At 51.9% G+C, this 19,191-nt stretch overlaps 1 protein-coding gene across 3 annotated transcripts in view; it reads left to right on the top strand.

The window, feature by feature from the left end:
- Positions 1 to 6: 6 nt before the first annotated feature.
- Sh3bp4 (SH3 domain binding protein 4) overlaps positions 7 to 19,191 on the top strand; it is an 81,014-nt gene continuing 61,829 nt past the window's right edge. For all 3 annotated transcript variants that reach the window (XM_008835127.3, XM_017798680.2, XM_029564537.1), the window contains exon 1: positions 7 to 222. The gene's annotated coding sequence lies outside the window, so the exon portion shown is untranslated. The remainder of the gene's footprint in view (positions 223 to 19,191) is intronic.

Raw genomic sequence — 19,191 nt, 5'->3', positions numbered from 1 at the left:
CGCTGCCTAGCGCCAGCCGCCAGCGCCCGGCCCCGCCCGCCGCCTGAGCCCCGCCCCGGTCCGGACCACCTCTCCGCCCGGGGGCGGGGGCCGAGCGCTCCGGGCACTCTCCGGTCTCCACCGCCTCGTCGCAGCGGAGGTTCCCGGAGCCGAGCCCCCGGCCGGGTGAGTCCCGGAGGACGAGAGAAGCCGCAGGAACCCTCGGGGCGCCATGCGAGCCAGGTAGGCGCGGGCGCCTAGGGGCTGGCGGGCGGCGCCCCATCCCCTCGGCGGGCGGCGACCGTTTACCGCGCGCCCGGCGGGCCGGTTTCCGGGCAGCAGCATCCCTGGTCCCCGCGCTCCGGGGCGCTCGGTCGCGGCCGGCCCCGGGCATCTCCGAGCCCCGCGTGCGCCCGCTGGCCCTGCGCGCCCTGGCCACTGTCCCCCCCGGAGCGGCCTCTGGGCTCCCGCCGCTCCCGGGATCGGGGACGCGCTGGGGTTATTGGGCCTGGGGGCGCGCGAGCGTGGGGAGCCTGGGAAGGCTTCGGGGCGCCCCCCACCCCGCGCGGTCCTGGGGACGAGGGAGGGCGCGCGGCTCCTGGCTAAACTTGGTGACAATGCACATTTCAACTTCTTCGGAGAGCCCTCCTGGAGGATGCGACTGAAAACTCGGGTTTCCTTCTCGGCGATCGAGTGACCGAGCAGCCGGGAGGTGACAGCGCCGGTGGCGCGCGGGTGGGACTGGCTGGGACCCGGGAGCGTCGTTCTGCGAGTGGGGTGTACCGGGAAGCCGTCGGGCGCTGCGGATGAGCGTCCTCCAGGGTCCCAGCCGGGTCTGGCTGTGCAGCGTGCAGGCTGGGCGGACTTCGCTGTACACCGGGGGGCCCGGGGGTGCAGACTTCCCGGGGGTGCAGATGTCGCGCCGGGGGAGCGGTGAAGAGCTGGCTGGGCGCTCGGCGTGTGGAGGTTGTGGAGCCTCGTGAATCAATGAGATTTGGAAAGGAGTTCCGTGCTTATTCCTCCCTTGTTAGTGTAGCAGATTGGTGCTCTGTGATTTATTAGCAGTAATAAAGTTCGCATAACTTTTGCTCCGATTACAAAAGCAATACGTGCTCTGAGCAGAAAACGTGGAAATAAACAACACAACAGAGCCACCCCGCCGATCCCACAGCTTTTACCAGCCCGAGCGTTTACATTTGTGGGGGTCACACCCTTGCAAATTTAATCGTGAGAAAACCCATTTTATGCAATCTTCCCCTCCCCACCTTTCTGATAATCTCTGGGGTTCAAAGTTTGCGGGGTTTTTTTTTTGGCCTAGCTCCCTACATAGGCTGCTTCTGCCGGTCATGAAGTCTCCAGCTGGTGTTCCGGTGAGATCGTGGGCCCAGTGGAGAGAGGGAGAGACCCGGTGCCTGTGGTTTTGGTGCCTTGCCTTGTAAAAAGGACGGTAATGATCTTCAATCTGCTTCTTAGGCCACCATAAAAATTAATGGGTGGTTTGCAGAGCATTGTGACATCCTTAGATGGACAGCAGCTGAATTTCATTTGCTGCTGGGGAGCATTTAGCTTTCCTATAATGTCATCAAGTAAAACAGGCCGCCTCCCGCCTTCCTACCCAGGAAGCAGGATCTAGGCAGGTCCCCATGGACCCCAGGGTACACTCCTAGTTCCCCTGTTGACACAGGCTAAGTCCTTCAAAAGAGGGAGCTTGGAAGTAGATGTGTTCTCAAGCACCTTCTGGACCTGGGTGGGTGTCCTCAGTCTGGGGGCATTGATTCCTGGTGTAAAATGTCTGCCCAGGCCACCATCCAAGAGGGAACAGTTGGTTCTTGGAGGACGCATGAAGGGAACAGCCTGGCTTCTTGCGATTTGTTTTACAGCTCACGTGTTTACAGAAGGAACAATGACCGGGCTCCCAGACTGGCCAGAAAAGCCAGTGAGGCCTCTGTGGACTCTCCTTTCTTTCCTGTTGTCCCCAGGCCCTGGCACCATGCTTTAATGTTCTTAAAGAACAATTAATAGGGATCCAGATGGAGAGGTGAGGCACAGGCTGCCTTTTGTCCTAACCCTGTCTCCCCGCCAAGATGCAGGGTGGCGATTCTCTTTATGTCACTGGTCACCCTTTGATAGTTTCATTTTAAATTGTTTTTCCCATCAGCACTTGGATGTGGCCTGGGTCTGGCTGCAGGTGTGTGCTCAGGCAGGGGCTTGGAAGGGTCTAGAAAGCTGGCCAGATAAGTTGTTGATAAGTGTCCTTCGCCAGATCCATTGTTAATAGAAGTTGTGCTGGTAATTTTCTAGGTGGAGGGAGGAAGGGGGAGTCTTCCTGGAATTTCTCCTTTGCTGTTTGCTAATCCGGCTGCAGGCTGGAATTATTTCTCTCTGGGCTGTTTGAATAGACTTTTTATTCTAATGTTGGTTTCTAGTCTGATACTGAGATGGGGTTTGCCCCTGCCCCCACTTCTGGGTTTGAATCCTCTGATCCCATCCATTTTAAAAGCCCCTGGCACCCTGAAACCCATGTAGGAGGTATGTGTACCTTCTGGTGAGGAGCCATCGGTATCCCTCATTGAGCCCTTGACCCAAAGGAGGCCAGAGCCACCATGTTCCTAGCCTGTCATCCTTATCCCTGGCTCTGGGCACAGTTCCTCAACTCCCTGCTGGAAGTATTAAGTGCAGAGCCCTAGTCAAGCCTTGTGCGCTTCACTTTGCTTTGTTATTTTTGGGTTGGACACCTGTGTTGGGTTGTGTTACCTTTTTTTTTTTCTCTCTCTCTCTCCCCGGAGACTGGGAATCAGGCCCCTGGGACATTTCCCACGGTCCCAGAGATAGGCACCAAGATTTCTTTGTCCCAAGGCCACAACCTGACAGCCAGCAATAAGGATAACCAGCAGATAGCCAGGCTCCACCCGAGTGCCCTGACTACCACTGCCCTGGACCACCCCATCTCCACACAGCCTCCAGGACAGTCTTCCTGGGCCCTGGCTACCCAGCGACTTACACAACAGAAAGCCTACAGTTGCCCTGCTTAGGAGAGGTGACAGGAAAACAATTCACCAGGCCCCCAGGATATCAGGGGAACAATGCAGTTCCTTATACAGTATCCTCCAAGAAGCCTTGGCCCGCTACTCAGTGGGCCCCAGGCATACCCCAGTCACAGCCCTGCTCCCCGCTCCTGGGTGAAGGGTGTCAACTGTGAGCTTCTAGAAGGCAGAAAGAAACAAAGGTGGCAAGGGCAGGTTTATAAGGAGGGAAAGGTGCCAACCTGAGGAAAACATCAAGTCTCTTGCCCACCTGCCTGGTGCACTGCAACCTTTAACTGGCAGGAAGCTGCTGTGGCTCCCAGGGACCTAAATGGTACACTGAGTCTCTGATGTCACTCAAGAGACGCAGGCATGACTCCCAGAGGACTCCAGTGGCAACAGCCCCTTGTACCCTTTTTATTTTAAATCTTCACAGATAGACTGTTGTCTGTAGGAAAGCTTCCAGAATTTAGGTAGCTAACCTTCAGTAGTCTGATGCATGCCTGAGCTGGGATTTGAACCTGGATCTGTACATTCCAGAAATCTCTATCACCCTGAAAGAAACGAAATGCTCAGTCGGGCATTTTGGGAGTGTTAAAATTCAGGCATGGAAATAGCTGGGTGCTACTGCCCTGGTACAGTTATAAACTAGAAGGCGATAACACCTCGGCCTCATGGAAGGCAGCCAGCATGCACCTTTCGTGCCTGCAGCCTTTCGCACCTGCAGAGGTGCCCTTGCCCTGTCTGTGGGGTGGAACATCATGCATCTGGAGGATCTGGTTCTGAAGTTTGGAGAACTCTGACAGAGTCTAGCCTGAAGCCCGCCTTTGTGCTGTGGAGAGAGGGTGTTCTGGCCCAATGAGGTCACAGGAACGAGATTATATGAAGGCTGTTAAGTAGATGTAAGATAAGGGTTCCACCTTCCCCTTTCCCTTCAGATAAATGACACACTAATGAGATTACCTTATCTGCTGAATGGAGGCTTGTCTCTGAGAACTCTGTTAGAACAGATTGAAAAGAATCCTTTCTTTGGGAGGATTTTATGACTCCAAATTCCTATCCAGTCCCGTTTGTCATCTCTGTTGTCCTGTCTGTGTAACACCCCCCCACCCCCACCCCCGGCCATTCCGAGGATCCAGGGGTGGCTCAAGTCTGCAGATATGTTTATCCAGCCTCCACTGTAGGAGGCCAGGAACCAGGTGTGTGCTGGGAACCTGCTCTGGGGGAGAAAAACAAAAAGCCTGAATGGCACCATCTGCCAATTTCTGTGGTGTAAACATTCCCACCGAGGCTGATTTAAGCCATCAGCAAGGGCTGGCAACATTCTTACACTTTTAACCCCGTGTGGAAGCTGGTGGAAGCTGGTGTGAGCTCGCCTTGCATGTACTGAGCACCCTCACCAGCCCCAAGTAAGATGAAGTAGTTGCCTAGCTGTGCTTGGACATAGTCTGCCTGGGAGCAGTTTCTGAAAGGCTTTTGGCGGGGGTCGCTGTGCAACCTAATTTGACCAGGAAGAGAGCTTCAGAAAATCACCAGGCAGCTTAAAAATGTGCTCTCTACCCGCAGTCACTATGTCAAGTAGGAATCTCCCTGGTGTGGACCTCCATGTCTGTAGCTTTTCATTTTGTGTGTGTGGGTGGTGGCGGGGGAGTGCATGCTTATGTGGGTACATGTCTAGGGGTGTGTGTGTGGGCACACATGGAGGTCAGCCTCACTGTCCTTCCTAAGAAGCTGTCCTCTTTGCTTTGTGAGACAGGGTCTCTTACTGTCCTGGAACTCACCAAGTAGCAGGTAGGTGAGGCTGACTGGTCAGGAAGCCCAGGGGTCCTATCCCTGCCTCCCCAGTGTGTGATACAAGCATGGGTTACCACACCCATATGTGGGTTCTGGGGATCAAACTCGGGTCCTGGTACTTCTACTGAGTTATCTCCCCAGCCTAACTATAGCGCTCTCTCTCTCTCTCTCTCTCTCTCTCTCTCTCTCTCTCTCTCTCTCTCTCTCTCTCTCTCTTTCTCTTTCTCTCTCTCTCTCTCTCTTTTGGAGACAGGGTCTCCCTGTAGCCCCTGGCCTATAGACCAAACTGGCCCTCCATCTGCCTGCCTCTGCTTCCCACGTGCTGGGATTAAGGCAAGTACCACCACACCTTAATGTACTCTATCTATAGCTTTTAAAAGTTCCCAGGTGATACTCACATGAACCCTGGCTTAAACACCCCTGATATAGTGAGAGATTTATTTGAGAAGAGGATGGGACCAGCAGCTTGGGTCTGGGCTTGGCTGACCTGAATTTGAGGTGGGGTTGTGTGGAGAGTTTCCCTAGTGTAGAAGGATCCTGCTGAGAGGCACTGTGTGTGTTTGTGGAGAAGCACTGTGTGTGTGGAGAGGCAGGCAGAGGCAGGTCTTCCCAGAAGCCAGTGGTTGTCTTACTTCCTTGGCCTTTTCAACTTGAGGTGGTAGTTGGTCTTCCTTGGTTGCTTGGGCTGGTCTGGAGGAAGGCATGGCTGGGTGGATTTGGTCCTTGGGTGTGTGCAGTGAGCTGACCTGGTGTGTTAAAGCAGAGGCGGGAGGCCCGACCATACAGGTGAACGAGGGAGAAAGTCAGGGCCTCAGGGGTCTTAAACTTTGCATACACATAAGCGGCTTAGATTTTTTTCCATCGTGATTAGCAGCAAAATTATTTTAAAATGTGAGAACTTTGTTTAGAGGCAGTAAGTATGCTGTGTCTGTGGGGGCATCTTTCAACCTCAGCAAGTTATGGTGAGCAAGTCTGGTCGGGAAGAGGCAGTTGAAGCCCCTGGGTGCTGAATTTAAGGACTCATCAGGGTTCAGAATTGTCATGGGCAGGGGAGGGAAAGACACTGGAGAGAACAGGCCTGGGCTCTGCTTTGGAGACAGTGGAGAGCTGGAGCTCCTGCCTCTTGGGTCCTGGTGGAGGGGAGAAGAGAGGCCGAGGGTGTGCTGGGTAGAGGCAGCTGGGGAGCAGGTGCTGTGTGTGTCTCCAAAGCCAGGGAGGTGACAGGGTAGGAGGAATGGGACTAAGCCCCAGGCAAACAGTAAGCCGGGGCCTCTGGGGTAGGCCTGCAGGAGCCTTGCTATTGAGATAGTGCGGAAACTTCTAAGAAAGCGGGAGGACGTTGTTAGTAACAAGAGAAGCAGCGTCATCACTTGAAGGTGAGCAGACAGACGGGAGGCAGGGTTGGGCCCGAGGGCCTGGGAGCTGACCTAGCTTGGTCAGCAATGGGACTAAGGTCCCAGTGAAGGAGTAAGAGAGACTCCCAGGACCAGCTGTGGAACTTCTGCAGGAACCCGACTACCTTGTGCACCTGCAGCCTTTATGCAGCTGGGAGGACTCATTTGTTCTCAGGACAGGGCTCATGAGGTACCTCTGTCTTCCAGGCCTGCCTACGCCTCCCTGGGCAGAGTCTGTCTCTGTACAGTTTCCTTGCATCTTTGGGGTGAGGGTGGGGATCCATGTAGACCAGGCTGACCTTGAACTCACAGAGATCCGCCTGCCTCCGCCTCACAAGTGTTGGGATTATGGAACAAAAGAAAGGCCTGCGCCACCACTCACCAGGGAGCCCAGGGATCTGCCTCCTTCTGCCTCACAGCACTGGGTTTACAAGTGTACACCACCACACTCTGCTTTTAGGTTTGCCGCATCCTGGGGATCTAACTCAGGTCCTTGACCAACGGGGCTGCTTCTCAGCCCCTCTCACACTTTATTATCTGTGCATCCGTGCGTGGGCCTTCAGCCACAGCATACTGGATGAAGGCAAGAGCTGGCAGGGGTCAGAGGAAAGGGGCACCACAGGTCAAGTGAAAACACATCAGTGATTTCATCCAACTGTACAGTGACAAGTCTAATCTTCTCTTCTTAGGCCTTTTGACAGTTTAAAACTTGCAATATATGACCAGAGTAATTTCTGGCTTTAAGTACCCTGGTTTATGAATAATAATCAGCTTACCGACAAATGCTGACAAGTAGTCATCCCAGAGCTCTATGCAGTTTAATTTTTAATCCAGGCAGAGTTTGCCTGCCTTTGTTTACCCATTTTATGTTGTTGCTCTTTGTAAAAGGACTTGAATTTTTAAAAGCTTTAGGATACAAAGCAGTAAATGGAATGCCCTAAAAATCCATGTGCATTTAAGCATTTTAAATTCAGTTTGAGAATTGTGGTACTGATAGACAATGGCATCGAGTGTTTTTATGTGGACCGTACATAAGTGGAAAAATCTCAATGCACTTTGTGAAGATCTAGTGGAGAAGAATTCATTGGTGCCAATGTAATGTGTATAAAAAAATCATGTGGAGTTCTGGCTGGGCGATGCCCTTGTGCAGCCCAGTACCTGATGGTGTGCGGAGGTTGCCCAGTAGCTGGTGGTGTGCAGAGGTTGCCCAGTAGCTGGATGTGGACCGTACATAAGTGGAAAAATCTCAATGCACTTTGTGAAGATCTAGTGGAGAAGAATTCATTGGTGCCAATGTAATGTGTATAAAAAAATCATGTGGAGTTCTGGCTGGGCGATGCCCTTGTGCAGCCCAGTACCTGATGGTGTGCGGAGGTTGCCCAGTAGCTGGTGGTGTGCAGAGGTTGCCCAGTAGCTGGTGGTGTGCAGAGGTTGCCCAGTACCTGGTGGTGTGCAGAGGTTGCCCGGCACTGCACCAGGGGCCGTTCCAGGTATGGTGCAAGCAGGACTGTGGGTGATTCGGGATCCATCCTGGCCAGCCACAAGCACTGGGTTGCCACTGATTACACCTGCATGCCTTGTTTTCTTTATGCTCTTATCAGAACACTTGTGATTTCATGAATGTTCGGATGGGGGGAAGGATATGTCACTGTTTGGGGACACACACAGCACCCACTTGAAATAACTGTGTTTTAACATAGGAGTTTTCCTGTGGTTTCAGATTCTTCTTGAGTCTATTGGGCTTTTCCCTGTGGCAGGCGTTGCGACATGTCTGTAAGTAGCTGTTTCTTTGTGGTCAGTCAAATATGAAACAGGCTAGTTTGCATAAACCATAGTCAGTCCAGGAAGGACCTGGCTGGGAACTAAGTGCCTGTTGTTATCATATTCTCTAATACACTGCGTCTGCACCAGACCATTTTGGCCAAGGGTAGCAGAGGGAGATGTTGCCAGGCTGGAATTTAAGAAGTTCCTTTCCTCGGGGGGCTCTCAGGCCTTTTGTTGAACTTGTTTCGTCTTTGGGGAAAGGGGTGTCACCGAGCAAAAGAACCTGGGCTTCCCAACAGCACATACCTGCAAGGTTTCCATCTGGATTTTGAGTCTGTAAAGTGACCGCAGTGCTAACCTGCAGTTGTGAGTTTTGTTTGAGATCTTGTAGTGCTCCCACCTCGTCCGAGATGGATTTAGAATTTGTTCTGACTTGGGGCCTCTTGTGCTAGGGTTTATTGTTTTTTTTTTTTTTTTTGGTTTATTTTCATTTTATGTGTATGATTGTTATGCCTGCATGTATGTTAAGTGCACCTGTGTCATGCAGTGCCTGAGGATGCCAGAAGAGGGCTTCAGATCCCGTGGAACTGGAGTTCAAGCAGTTGTTAGCCACCATGTAGGTACTGGGATTTGAACCCTGGTTTTCTGCAAGAACAGCCAGTGGTCTTAACCACTGAGCCATCGCTCCAGCCCCTGGAGTTTATTGGAAGTGATCTGGTCAGAGGGTGGTCCTGGCTAGGGAGGTGACTGTCAGGGGCATCTCATCGTCAGAACCAAACAGAGTGCTGGGGTTTGGATCTCTGGATGTCCCCCATATGGCCTTCAAAGAGCAAGCATGTTTACCTTGCCTAGTTACTTAAGGTCCTGGGAGGAGGGACAGGAAGAAGAGAGGAGGGGACGAGGATGAGGAGCACAGGCTGTGCTCCAGGCCCCAGACCTGGGTTGGAGTGCTCTCCCTGGCAGCATGTTTAGACCCGGGAGGTAGTTTTGGGAGGTTCTGTGCATGGCCTGGCAGGAGCCCTTAGGTTTGATGTCCTGGGATCAGCGTTGGGAAGCATCTCGTGTCCACTGTGAGCACTTTATAGAAGAGATGCTTATGATTTTTTTTTCATCTTTTCTAACATAAACAAAAATCTGCTTCCACGTTAAATTTGTGTTTACTCAAATAATTATGTGTTCATTTGGAAACAGAAAATGTTAAAGGAGCAGAAGTCAACCATTCATGCTTTTGTGTGAGTTGCTGACACGGAGGATGGCATCCTGCGCCTGGCACATAGTAACTCTCAACAAGTACTGTACGTCTTCAGTGAAGACCGTGCTTTTTAAAAACCATTTATTAAACCATTTATTAAAAACCTTGTCAACATTTTGTCAGTGAACATGGACTGGCACGTGCAAGGGTTTACCATGTTTATTTAACAAGTCCTATGAACACACAATTCTGGTTGTAAGCTGCACCTCAGTGAACATCTTTGGTAAATACATATACATCTTTCAATGTACAGTTCTCCTTGGATAAGTCTTTATTTATTTATTTATTTATTTATTTTATGTGTACGAGTGTATTGCCTGCATGTATGTAAGTGCACCCGTGTTGTGCGATGCCACGGAGGTTAGAAGAGGGCTTTGGATTCCCCTGGAACTGGAGTCAAGTACGATTCGTAGCCACCATGTGGGTGCTGGGAATCAAACCCAGGTCCTCTGTAAGAGCAGTCAGTGCTCTTAACCGCTGAGCCATCCCTCTAGCCCCTGGATAAGTCTTTTATTTTGCCCCAAATAGGTGACTTTAACTGTGGTGCTTCAAAGACCCTCAGCAGGTGGTGACACTGGGGACAATTTTTGACTTTGGTAGGAGCAGCTTCTCTCACAGCACCCCCCCGGGGGGGGTGGGGGGTCTGATTCTGTAGCCCGGATGCAAGGTGCATTCTTGTGAGGGCTTCCTTCTGCTGGGATTCCTGGGGGCCTCTGCATGGGGGAAGGATGAGCAGTGACTTCCACATGTTCATCTTTGAAAGCCGTGGCCCTGACCTCCTCTGGTCACACGGTGATGTCTAGAGGGATTTATGGCTGTGCTGCTTGATCAGCTGTGACGAGAGGCTGTAGGATGATTTAGCACAGGGAATAAATGGTAGGGACTTGACCTTCCAGACCTCCAAGTTCATTGAGAGAAAGTTCCTCCTAGTACCAGCTGCTGATGGTCAGGCCACAGTTCTGTTTTCAGACTGCGGTTCTAGGTCTAGTGTCACAGGACTTCTTCAATCTGGCAAGAGAGAGCTAATTTATGGGTGGAATATTTTTTTGGCCTATCTCCTCAGCTTGGTTTTGGCACTGACTGTTTGCGTGACTCATTTACCTGTTGGTAACATGAGGCAGCACCTTGGGGGCCTTATAAAACCCTAGCAAGGGTCAGGGACTGGCTGGCTGGCCAGCAGTCCAGAATGCTTAGGGCTCGCTGCCCCTGCTGCTTGGCTCTGAGTGCCAGGTGCTCCTTCCACTGGTTTTGGGGCCAACTGCCTGGCTTAGTCTTAACTCTTTCACTGCCTGACAGGGCAGAGGAGCTGGTGGTACCCGCAGACAGCACTGCCCTGGGGGTGTCTGCCCTGCCCAGGAGAGTGTTGAAGTATGGGAGGGAGGAGGGTAGCACTCACAGGTTGAAGAGGGGAGGGATGCAGGAAAGGCTTCCCAAAGAAGCTTCACAACAGGAAGGACTGAGTAGGCCAGGGTGGGTGTGGTAGGGCTGGCGAGCTAGTGGGAAGTCTGGATTCCAGGCTGGGTAGTTTGGTAAATCCAAGTGGCAAGAGGAGCGCAGTGATGACAGTGGTCCAACGTGCCTGGGAGGGCACCAGAGCAGGAAGCTGGTTGGATAGGTCTTTGTGGGTGTCTGTCAGCCCAGAGCTTTATCTGAGGTCCCTGGGAATGTTGATTAGATGTGGAAATGTGATGTGAAAGGCTGGGGGGTGAGCTGCTCATGGGGTGATCAGCCCAGGGATGACACGGCCAGGGAGGGGACCTGGCAAGGCTGTGAGGCAGCACACCTCTGACCCGGGACCCTCACACAGTCCTTGTGGACTCTCTGCCCACAACCTCGCAGCATGCCACAGGTGGTGCTTTTCCCTCTAGGCCTGTTGTGAGCTTTTCATGAAATTATCCTCTGATGAAGGGCCTCTCCATACAGTTCTTCAAAGTTTTATTATCCAAACTGACTCTTTGGAAACTAAGCCAACAGTTGGGATATTAAAAAGCCACATCAGTTTTAGAAAGAAGAAAGTATGGATGAAGAAGCGGAGATTTTGAGTCAGTCTCTTAGCACCCAGTGAGGGGTCCAGTGTCATCTGCCTCTCCCTGGTAAATGCAGCCCTAGTCACCTGGGAACCTGGCTGCCCCTCCTGGTCAGAACAACTGCTCAGCCTGCATGTAAACTTGTACGGGCTTCATGTGTCAGTCTTTGAAGCTTACCGGGCAGGCAGGCAGGCAGATAACACCTAACACCTATGAAGACTATCTCCTGCGCTCACAAGAACTGTGAACTTGTTGCCTACTGACCACCAGAGAAATGTCTATTTAACACACACAATTTCAGCTACTCTGGACTGTCTCTGGGAAATGTACAAAGCTTGTTCCAGGAAGAAGCTGTGGTCCTCAGCAGACCCAGGATTAAGCTGTCACATTTTCAGGGTCCAGAGAACACCACAGAAGCTGGAAAATGATGTCATAATTTTTTTTTTAATCATCTGGAATTGGCTGCTTGCTAAGTTGTGGGTCTGATTGTTATCTTAGGGAGAAGGGGTTATTCTGAGCTGGACAATGGGAACACAGCAGTGATTTTTTGCTGTGATTATTCTTACGGTGAAAGCTGTGCTGGGAGACTGATAACAGGTGACTGACACAGTCAGAGCAAAATACCAATTGACTGCTTCGCAGATGATGGGCAGTTGGGCATTATGGGACCATCTTGGGCGCCTGTGACTCGGTACGCGTCAGCTTGTTTGTGGTTGTCTTTTGGCTTCAGATGGTGCTGCTGGGAGCTGCAAAGAAGTGATTCCACAGAGCTTGCAAATACTGCCAGGAAAAGAACACGCAAAAATCAGCTTGGTGTGAGCTTTGACATGGAGAGGGTTGGGCCACTCCTCCCTGTGTATTCAAGGAAACAAAGCAAAATGTGCCTTAAAATTGGAGCAAAGAGTTGGAACTGGTGGCTGGTGTTTGCCGAGCCCTGCCTGGCAGTCATGCAGCAAGCTTCTTGACCTCCTCAGTCCCCAGGGTCCCCAGGGATGCTCACAGGGCTAAGTGGTCCTGACCCCAGTTTATTGAGAATGCAACTGAAGCCCCAGGAAGATTTGGGGACCCAGGGCATGATGTCTAAAAATGCCCAGGCAACACATGGCTAACCTAACGTCTCTTGCTTAGTTCCCTCTACCTAGCTCCCTCTCACATCACTTCTGAGGATCCCCAGGCCTTGACTACTGTGTGATTCCAGTGTGTTCCTTTGGATTGCCATGGTCCTCAGAAACTTCAGAAGTGAAGTCCTAGACCACAGAACTTATCCAAACCAGTGTGGACATTGCCTGTCTGGCAGAGAATCCAAAACATTACTTCATTAAGCTAGCTTTATGCTTGATAATGTATTAAAAGCCACGGTCCCACTGTGCTGAGAGGCCAAGGTTGTGTATCCCCTCCTTCCTGGTCCTTGGATGTTCATGCTAGACGCATGTCTATCACTCCAGGACACTGTAGTGATGGACGGGGCACCTAGCATTTGCGACATGTGTCTTCAGCATTTTATCTAGCTCTCCCTTTCTCTGGCTCAGGTGAGGGACTCCTGCTGAGTCTGTGGAACAACAGGTAGGGAAATAAGTCACCTTTAAAGGACCTGGCACTGCCGAGAACTGCGGGAGCCAGCACTGGCATCCAGGCTGTCTTCCTTCTGCCCGCATTGGGTGCCAGCCCTCCGGATTCCAGGGTGAACAGGGCAGTGCAGGACCCAGTCCAAGGAGCACTGTGGGGCTGTTCTGTGGGAGACAGGAACCTGGGGTCTCAAGTGAGATGTGAAAATGTGGGAGGTTTGAGGGCCATAGTGTAGTTGGATAGCAGGGGCCAAGGCTTGCAGGAGAGACTGATGCTGAGGGGTGTGGATGTGGTAGAAGGGCCTGCATCCTGCTTCCACATCCTTACCCTGATGCTGGGCTTTGTTGACCCCACACCCCACCCCCTGCCTGGCCCAGGCCAGCTTGCTCTCGGCCCCCCTGGCCATCTCCCTGCTGCGGTCACTGTCTTCTGTACTGTACTTCCTCTTCTTGACTGTCTGTAACTGGGAACTTAGGACAGCAGCTCTGACCTTGTTCTCATGGTGAAGGAGAGTTCTCCTGCGCCATGTCCATCACCTGCCCTCTTGCTTTGAAGTTCCTACTGTCCCTTTTCCATCCTTCCACAGGCTTCTTCCGTTCTCTCTCCCCTGTTGATGGAGACACTCACTGTAGCCACCTTGTCCCAAGTCCTGATGCTTTGTCCTTCTGTATGACATGTGACACCGGCTTCATTTCCCCATTGCCTCCTCAGCTCCATCAGAGCCTGGGGCTCTGTGGAGGTGATCTGCCCAGGGTCCTCAAACCACCTTGCCTGTTAGGTGCTAGAGAGGCGTCTCTGACCTCAGCATGTCCTCAGAGTGTGCTGCTTTTCTGATGAGCCAGCAAGAAGCTCCCCACCCCCTGGGCCTCCTGCCATCTGTGCAGAAGCCCACCTGGTTCCCCCTCTCCCCACCTCCGTCCTTGACTGAAGAAGTAAAGACCCAGGACCATCTGCGCTGTGGTCTACCAGACAAGACACAAAAGTCAACTGAGTGATGATAGTGATGGCTAATGGAATGCTCTAGAATGAGTGTCCTTCTAACCCAATAGTGATGGATGATAGAATGTTGTAGATCTTTCTTCTTTGAAGTCTGTGCATAGGGGGTATTTGGGGTTTGCGGGGTTTGTGTGTGTTCTTGGGTACTTGCAAAGCAGTTGTGTTTTCTCTGGGACGTGGAACTTGGCGGATCACTTGAGTCAGTGCTGTGCTCCATTGGGTGTGCTGGGCACTGTTGTCAGGAGGGCCCGGGATCGACAGAGGGTGTCTTGGGTTTTTCTCAGGATCAAGTACTGTTTTCCTGATGTGTCTTTAGCATGATCATTGGATGTTTTGTTGCCTTATGATCTCTGCAACATGAAAACCCTCTGGTGTGTAGCACTTCTGGCTGTGATCCATTCTACTTAATCTCACACCTTGCCGATTGCTTCCTCCCTCTGTGACCTGGAAGGTAGACCAGCTGCCCTGGCTCCAGTCTGCAGAGCTGTTACCATGAGCAGTGGTAAACACCATGGCCAGAAGCAACCTGGGGAAGGGAAAGGTTTCTTTGGCTCACACTTCTGTCACAGCCCATCACTGAGGGAGGGCAGGGCAGGAGCTCCAGCAAGATCTCGAAGCAGAAACCATGGGAGAAGGCTGTTTCTGGCTCATGCTCGGAAAGCTTTCTTATATAGCCGAAGCCCCCTTGCATGGGATGGTATCACCGAGGGCTGGGTCCTCCCACACCCATCGTCAATCAGGACAATCTCTTGCAGACATGGCCACAGGCCAGTCTTGACAATTACTCAATTGCCTTTCTTTCCTCTTTCCTGGAGTCACTGGGTTGAGTCAAAGTGACAATAAGGGACACACTGACTCTTACCTCAGCTACGGGTTACCTTCCTGTCTCCCCTTCCCAGCGGCCCTGAGGGTGTTTGCCAGTCTTGGTTTTTTGGTTTTTTTTCTCTTGTTTCTGATACCTAATTAGATAGTTTGTGGTGTTTGGTGTGTGATTTTGACTTGGTGTATTTCATTAATCTTGATCTGTGAGTGGCGCAGAGCTCTTTGCTGAAACTTGAAGGTTGTGTGTTAGCATGAGTTGACAGTTTCCTGGGACCCTATAGTCCTGAATGAACCACTAATTCACACCCTGAATTAGCGAGAGGCTTCAGCCCCCAGCCGATCCTGCTGACTCAGTGAATTAGCTCCGCAGACACACTCAGTGCCCTGCATTGAGCACGGGTCCGTTGCCTTGTCTAAGAACCAAGAGTTTGACTCTGAAGGTGGCCTCCCCCTGGCCTGCAGGTGGTCAAGGACTGCCTGGTGTCACCGAATGAGCCCAGCTTTCTTAGACGGCATGAGGAGCCCGCAGCTGGCTCTCCAGCCTTTGGCCTCTGGGCTGGCCCCTAGATGCTGCCCTGGTTCCTAGTTGCTACCCTGATTTCCTTCTGTGAGGTGGTGGGGTGGGGAGTCTTCCTCCTCAGCTGTCCCACTACGCAGGCCCAGCCCCTCCCCTTCATTATGAGTATGGTTCAACTTTAGGCCCAACTGGCAGGGCCACATAGCCTGGGCGACATCTTGAATTTAAGGGACTTTTGCCTGTCTCAGACTTTGCCTGACGTTCCTTTTCTCCAAGCCAGGGAGTCACCTGGGAGGGCTGAAAATAACTGCTCACACCTCCCCCTAGAGAATTAGTTGGTCTTTCAGTCTTCACAGCATCTCTGGTGACTATGCTCAGCTGAAACTGAAAATGACCAACATAACCCCTCAAATGGTGCTGTGTGTCCTGAGCGGTGCCATTTCAGAATTCAGTGTGCTGAAATCTTTGTCACGGGAACACTGCATGCCTTGTAACCTTTTATATTATCAGTATTACAGACACATTGAAAGTAACCACCATCCCCTCATTCCCAGGACTGAGTCTGCTGGTTGAGGCCCTTTCTTGTCTGTCCACAGGCGTTGCTTCTATGTCTGGGTGACACTCTTGTCTGGGACTGTATGGCATCTTCTGTTTTGTTTATTAGCTCTAGGAGGGGGAATCTGTTTCTACGGTTGTTTTAGAGCTCTTGTCGATTCTCAGCCCAAGGAGCAAGGGGAGCCACAGAGCTGCACTGTGTGCCAGACCACACGTGCTGCCTCAGAAAAGCAGTGGAGACAACACAGGCCCCAATGTGCCCCACCCCCACACTTCCCTGTCTTCACTGTGGTGGACATGGGTCAGTGTCTTAGCGGGGTGGGGTGCACCACATAGCTTTGCCCAGCTGCTTTCACAGAGGCAGAATCATGACCTGAGCCCTAAGGGGAAGGGAGATGTGCTACCCCCTCCCGCCACACGCATGTACAAACACACACACACACACACACACACACACACACACACACACGCTTTATTAGACAGCTTTTCACGGCTCCTTCAGCTGGAAAGTGGCCACCCTGCCCTCCTTTCTCCAGCCTGGGTTCTAGGGACCGACCAAGGTGCAAACAGGGAACACATTCCCCAGTGCTTTCCCAGGTCACCTGGGACTTTGGAGCTCAGCAGTTTCTCCCCAGTGCACAGTTGCCATCATTTAGAAATTTGTCATGAACGTGAATCCAACCTTTGTTTGCTGCCCCTTAAAGTGATGGCTTGGGAGGCACGGGAGGGAGGGATGATTCTGTAGACACAGACCTGGGATGAAACACATTCTGGATCCCACCTTGGTTGTGTGGGATACACTTGAAAGCCCAGGAAATGTTTAACTCCTGTTTAGAGATGGACTGGTACAGTCATATGGGGCTCTGTGCTTCAGAGACATCAGGGGATTCTGTTCTTTGTTGCTGCATTTTAGTGTCTCTTAGATGGTGCTCAGTCTGGGCTTATGGCAAGCTTTCTTCACGTGGGCAAGCACCCAGTCCTTTATCCTCCAAGCCCCCCACCCTCCAACTGCTCCCTGGTGGGAGGAGGGAGGAATCTGAGTCAGGTTCGCATCTCACACTGGGTGTTAAGGTTCCAGTTTCACCGCTTGGTTCCTGACATATGGGGATTTGTAATGGGGATAGTATCAAGGCACCCGGACTACAGGCCGGGTAGAGTGTGCCCGGCACGTGCCTTGGTCCTGGCCCTCCGAGCCAGCTGTGGCCTGGCCTGGGAGCAGCAGCCTTGAGAGTTCCACAATCTAACAGGCAGATGTGTGAGTTTCTGAATCAGTTGGGAATGTAACATTCCGGAAGATCACTGTGTGGGAGAGCTCCTCGGGAGGCAAGTGTTACTGTGGGTTGGATGGTTACTCTGAAGAGGAATCAGTTCCCTGCCTCTACGACCTCAGTGGCAGCATCTAGCTTCTGCTGTCCCCCCTCTGCGAGAGGAGGTGCCAAACCCAGTGCAGTTCAGTTCTTCCTGAGGTCACAGCAGCAGGGTGTGAACCCAGAGTTGGCTGCACCTAAGCAAGAACTCCCTTGTCTCCCGTGCCTGGAGCCCATTGTTTTTGGGTTTCCCTAACTGCCCGCAGACTCTTCTAATTCTGAACTTTGGCTGCAAGACAGCCACCAAATATCTTCACTGAGCATGTAGAGAAATGGAGACACTAAGTAGTTTGCACACACAGGTAGTCTGTCCTGGGTCCACCATCTGCAGGCTCTCGCCTTGTGTCTTCTGGCCCCTGCATGAGAGAGTGAGTGCACCTTTCTTGACTTCTCGTCTTTGGTTTTGTCCTTAGCACAGTCATGACCCCAGAGAAGCTGGCCTGTGAGTCCTGAGCCCCAGCTCCACAGCCCAGAGCCCTGCAGGAGAGTCCAGGGCCTGACGTGGTCTGTGGGTGGCTGGGTCTTTTAGTGGTGGGGGTCCCAGTTTTCACCTGGTGACCCCCTAAGAAAGACAGTTGAAGACTTGAAGGACCACTGTCAGGTAACACCATCTATCCAGGAGTGATTAACCCCGTGTAATGATTAGTTTTAATTGTCAATGCTACACCATCTAGAATCACTTGAGAGTCTCAGCGAGGGTCATCTAAATCTTATTGGCCTGTGACCATGTCTGTCTTGGTTTCCTTAATTGAGGCGGGAAGACCCAGCCTGGTCTGGGACTTTGGAGAAGCTCGTTGAGAGAGGTTGGACCGGTGCCCATGGTAGACCCCAGCGACAGTCTGCTGTGGTGAATGTGGCACTTCCCCTCCACGGTCATCTTGCCGATGACCCTAAGCCCGTTGGAATAGTGCAGGTGACTTATAAAACACCTGGCCGACCCTCAGGACTAGGCAACGTCTGGGGAAATGCCGTCGTCAAGACGAGCCTGAGAAGCCTGACAGCAAGGTGTGGTGACCCGCGTGGGACCCTGGAAGAGACAAAAGGATGTGAGGGGGAGTGATGGGGGACCCCAGTGTCCTCCACAAAGCCATACTCAGCCAGCCTCAGCCTCTCGTGAGGTCTCATACCGTCTCTTCCCATCAGCGGATTCTTTGTTCTTTTCTGGCCCAGACATTTAGAGGTGAACAACTCTTCCAACATCACCTTCTAAGCAAAGCATGGATTATATTTTTGCAGCGTGAACTTGAGAAAGTGTGGGGACAAAGGATTCATTAATAAACTGCTCTGAAGCCCAGAGCCCAGGGCACCGGGCCTTAGAATAATTTGGCAGGTGTGTTGGAAACCTGTCCAGGTCCTCTACTAATCCTGGTAGTGACTTAGGGGTGGGTGGATGGAAGAACATGGCAAAATTATCTCTCCTCCAAAATTGGCCGAGTAAACTGCACAGATGATATTCAGTCACATTGAGGCACCTGCTGCATCAGATGGGGTTGATCAGTGTACGGAGTGAGCCCAGCTCAGACATAAGCATGCACAGTGCACATACACTCACATGCACACACTTAGGTTCATAGTCTTAGGAAGAGGGTTTTCTTACAGGACCAGCTCCAGCAGAGGCTGTGCTCAGGTGCTAGATCCTCCAGGTCAGCCCTTCTAACATCTTACCTGCCCAGGAGTTGCCTAGTGATACTGTTAATGAAGTTTCCCAGCAGGCCCAGGTTGGGGAACAACTACAAGCAGTTGTACAGCACCAGCCGTAAACCTTACATAGTTCTGACTAACCCTCTGCCCCCATGCACATTAGCTTCTTTTAATTTTTTTTTATTTTTTACGTGTATGAGTGTTTTGCTTGCATGTATGTATTCTGGTTTGTTTCTTCATTGCTGTGATAAAATGTCCCGCGCTATCGTCTCGCCAGCAAGAACGACGCGGCACACTCAGGATCCTTCTGCAGAAAAGCTTTAATGCATCTTGAGAGGGAGAGCATAAGCTTACAGGGCGAAGACCCCGAATGTCGGAAACCCAGCCCTTATATAGGTTAGTAAGCCCGTCTTGGACGTGGCAACTCTTGATTGGTCGCAAACTCATCAGCCCATATCACGCCACGAGGTAGGCAGAGACTAGAAGGTGGAAAA

Source organism: Nannospalax galili, unplaced genomic scaffold (assembly GCF_000622305.1).
Source record: "Nannospalax galili isolate Female #2095 unplaced genomic scaffold, S.galili_v1.0 scaffold1777, whole genome shotgun sequence".
NCBI classification, from domain to species: domain Eukaryota; kingdom Metazoa; phylum Chordata; class Mammalia; order Rodentia; family Spalacidae; genus Nannospalax; species Nannospalax galili.
This window is presented reverse-complemented; position numbering and strand designations above follow the sequence as displayed.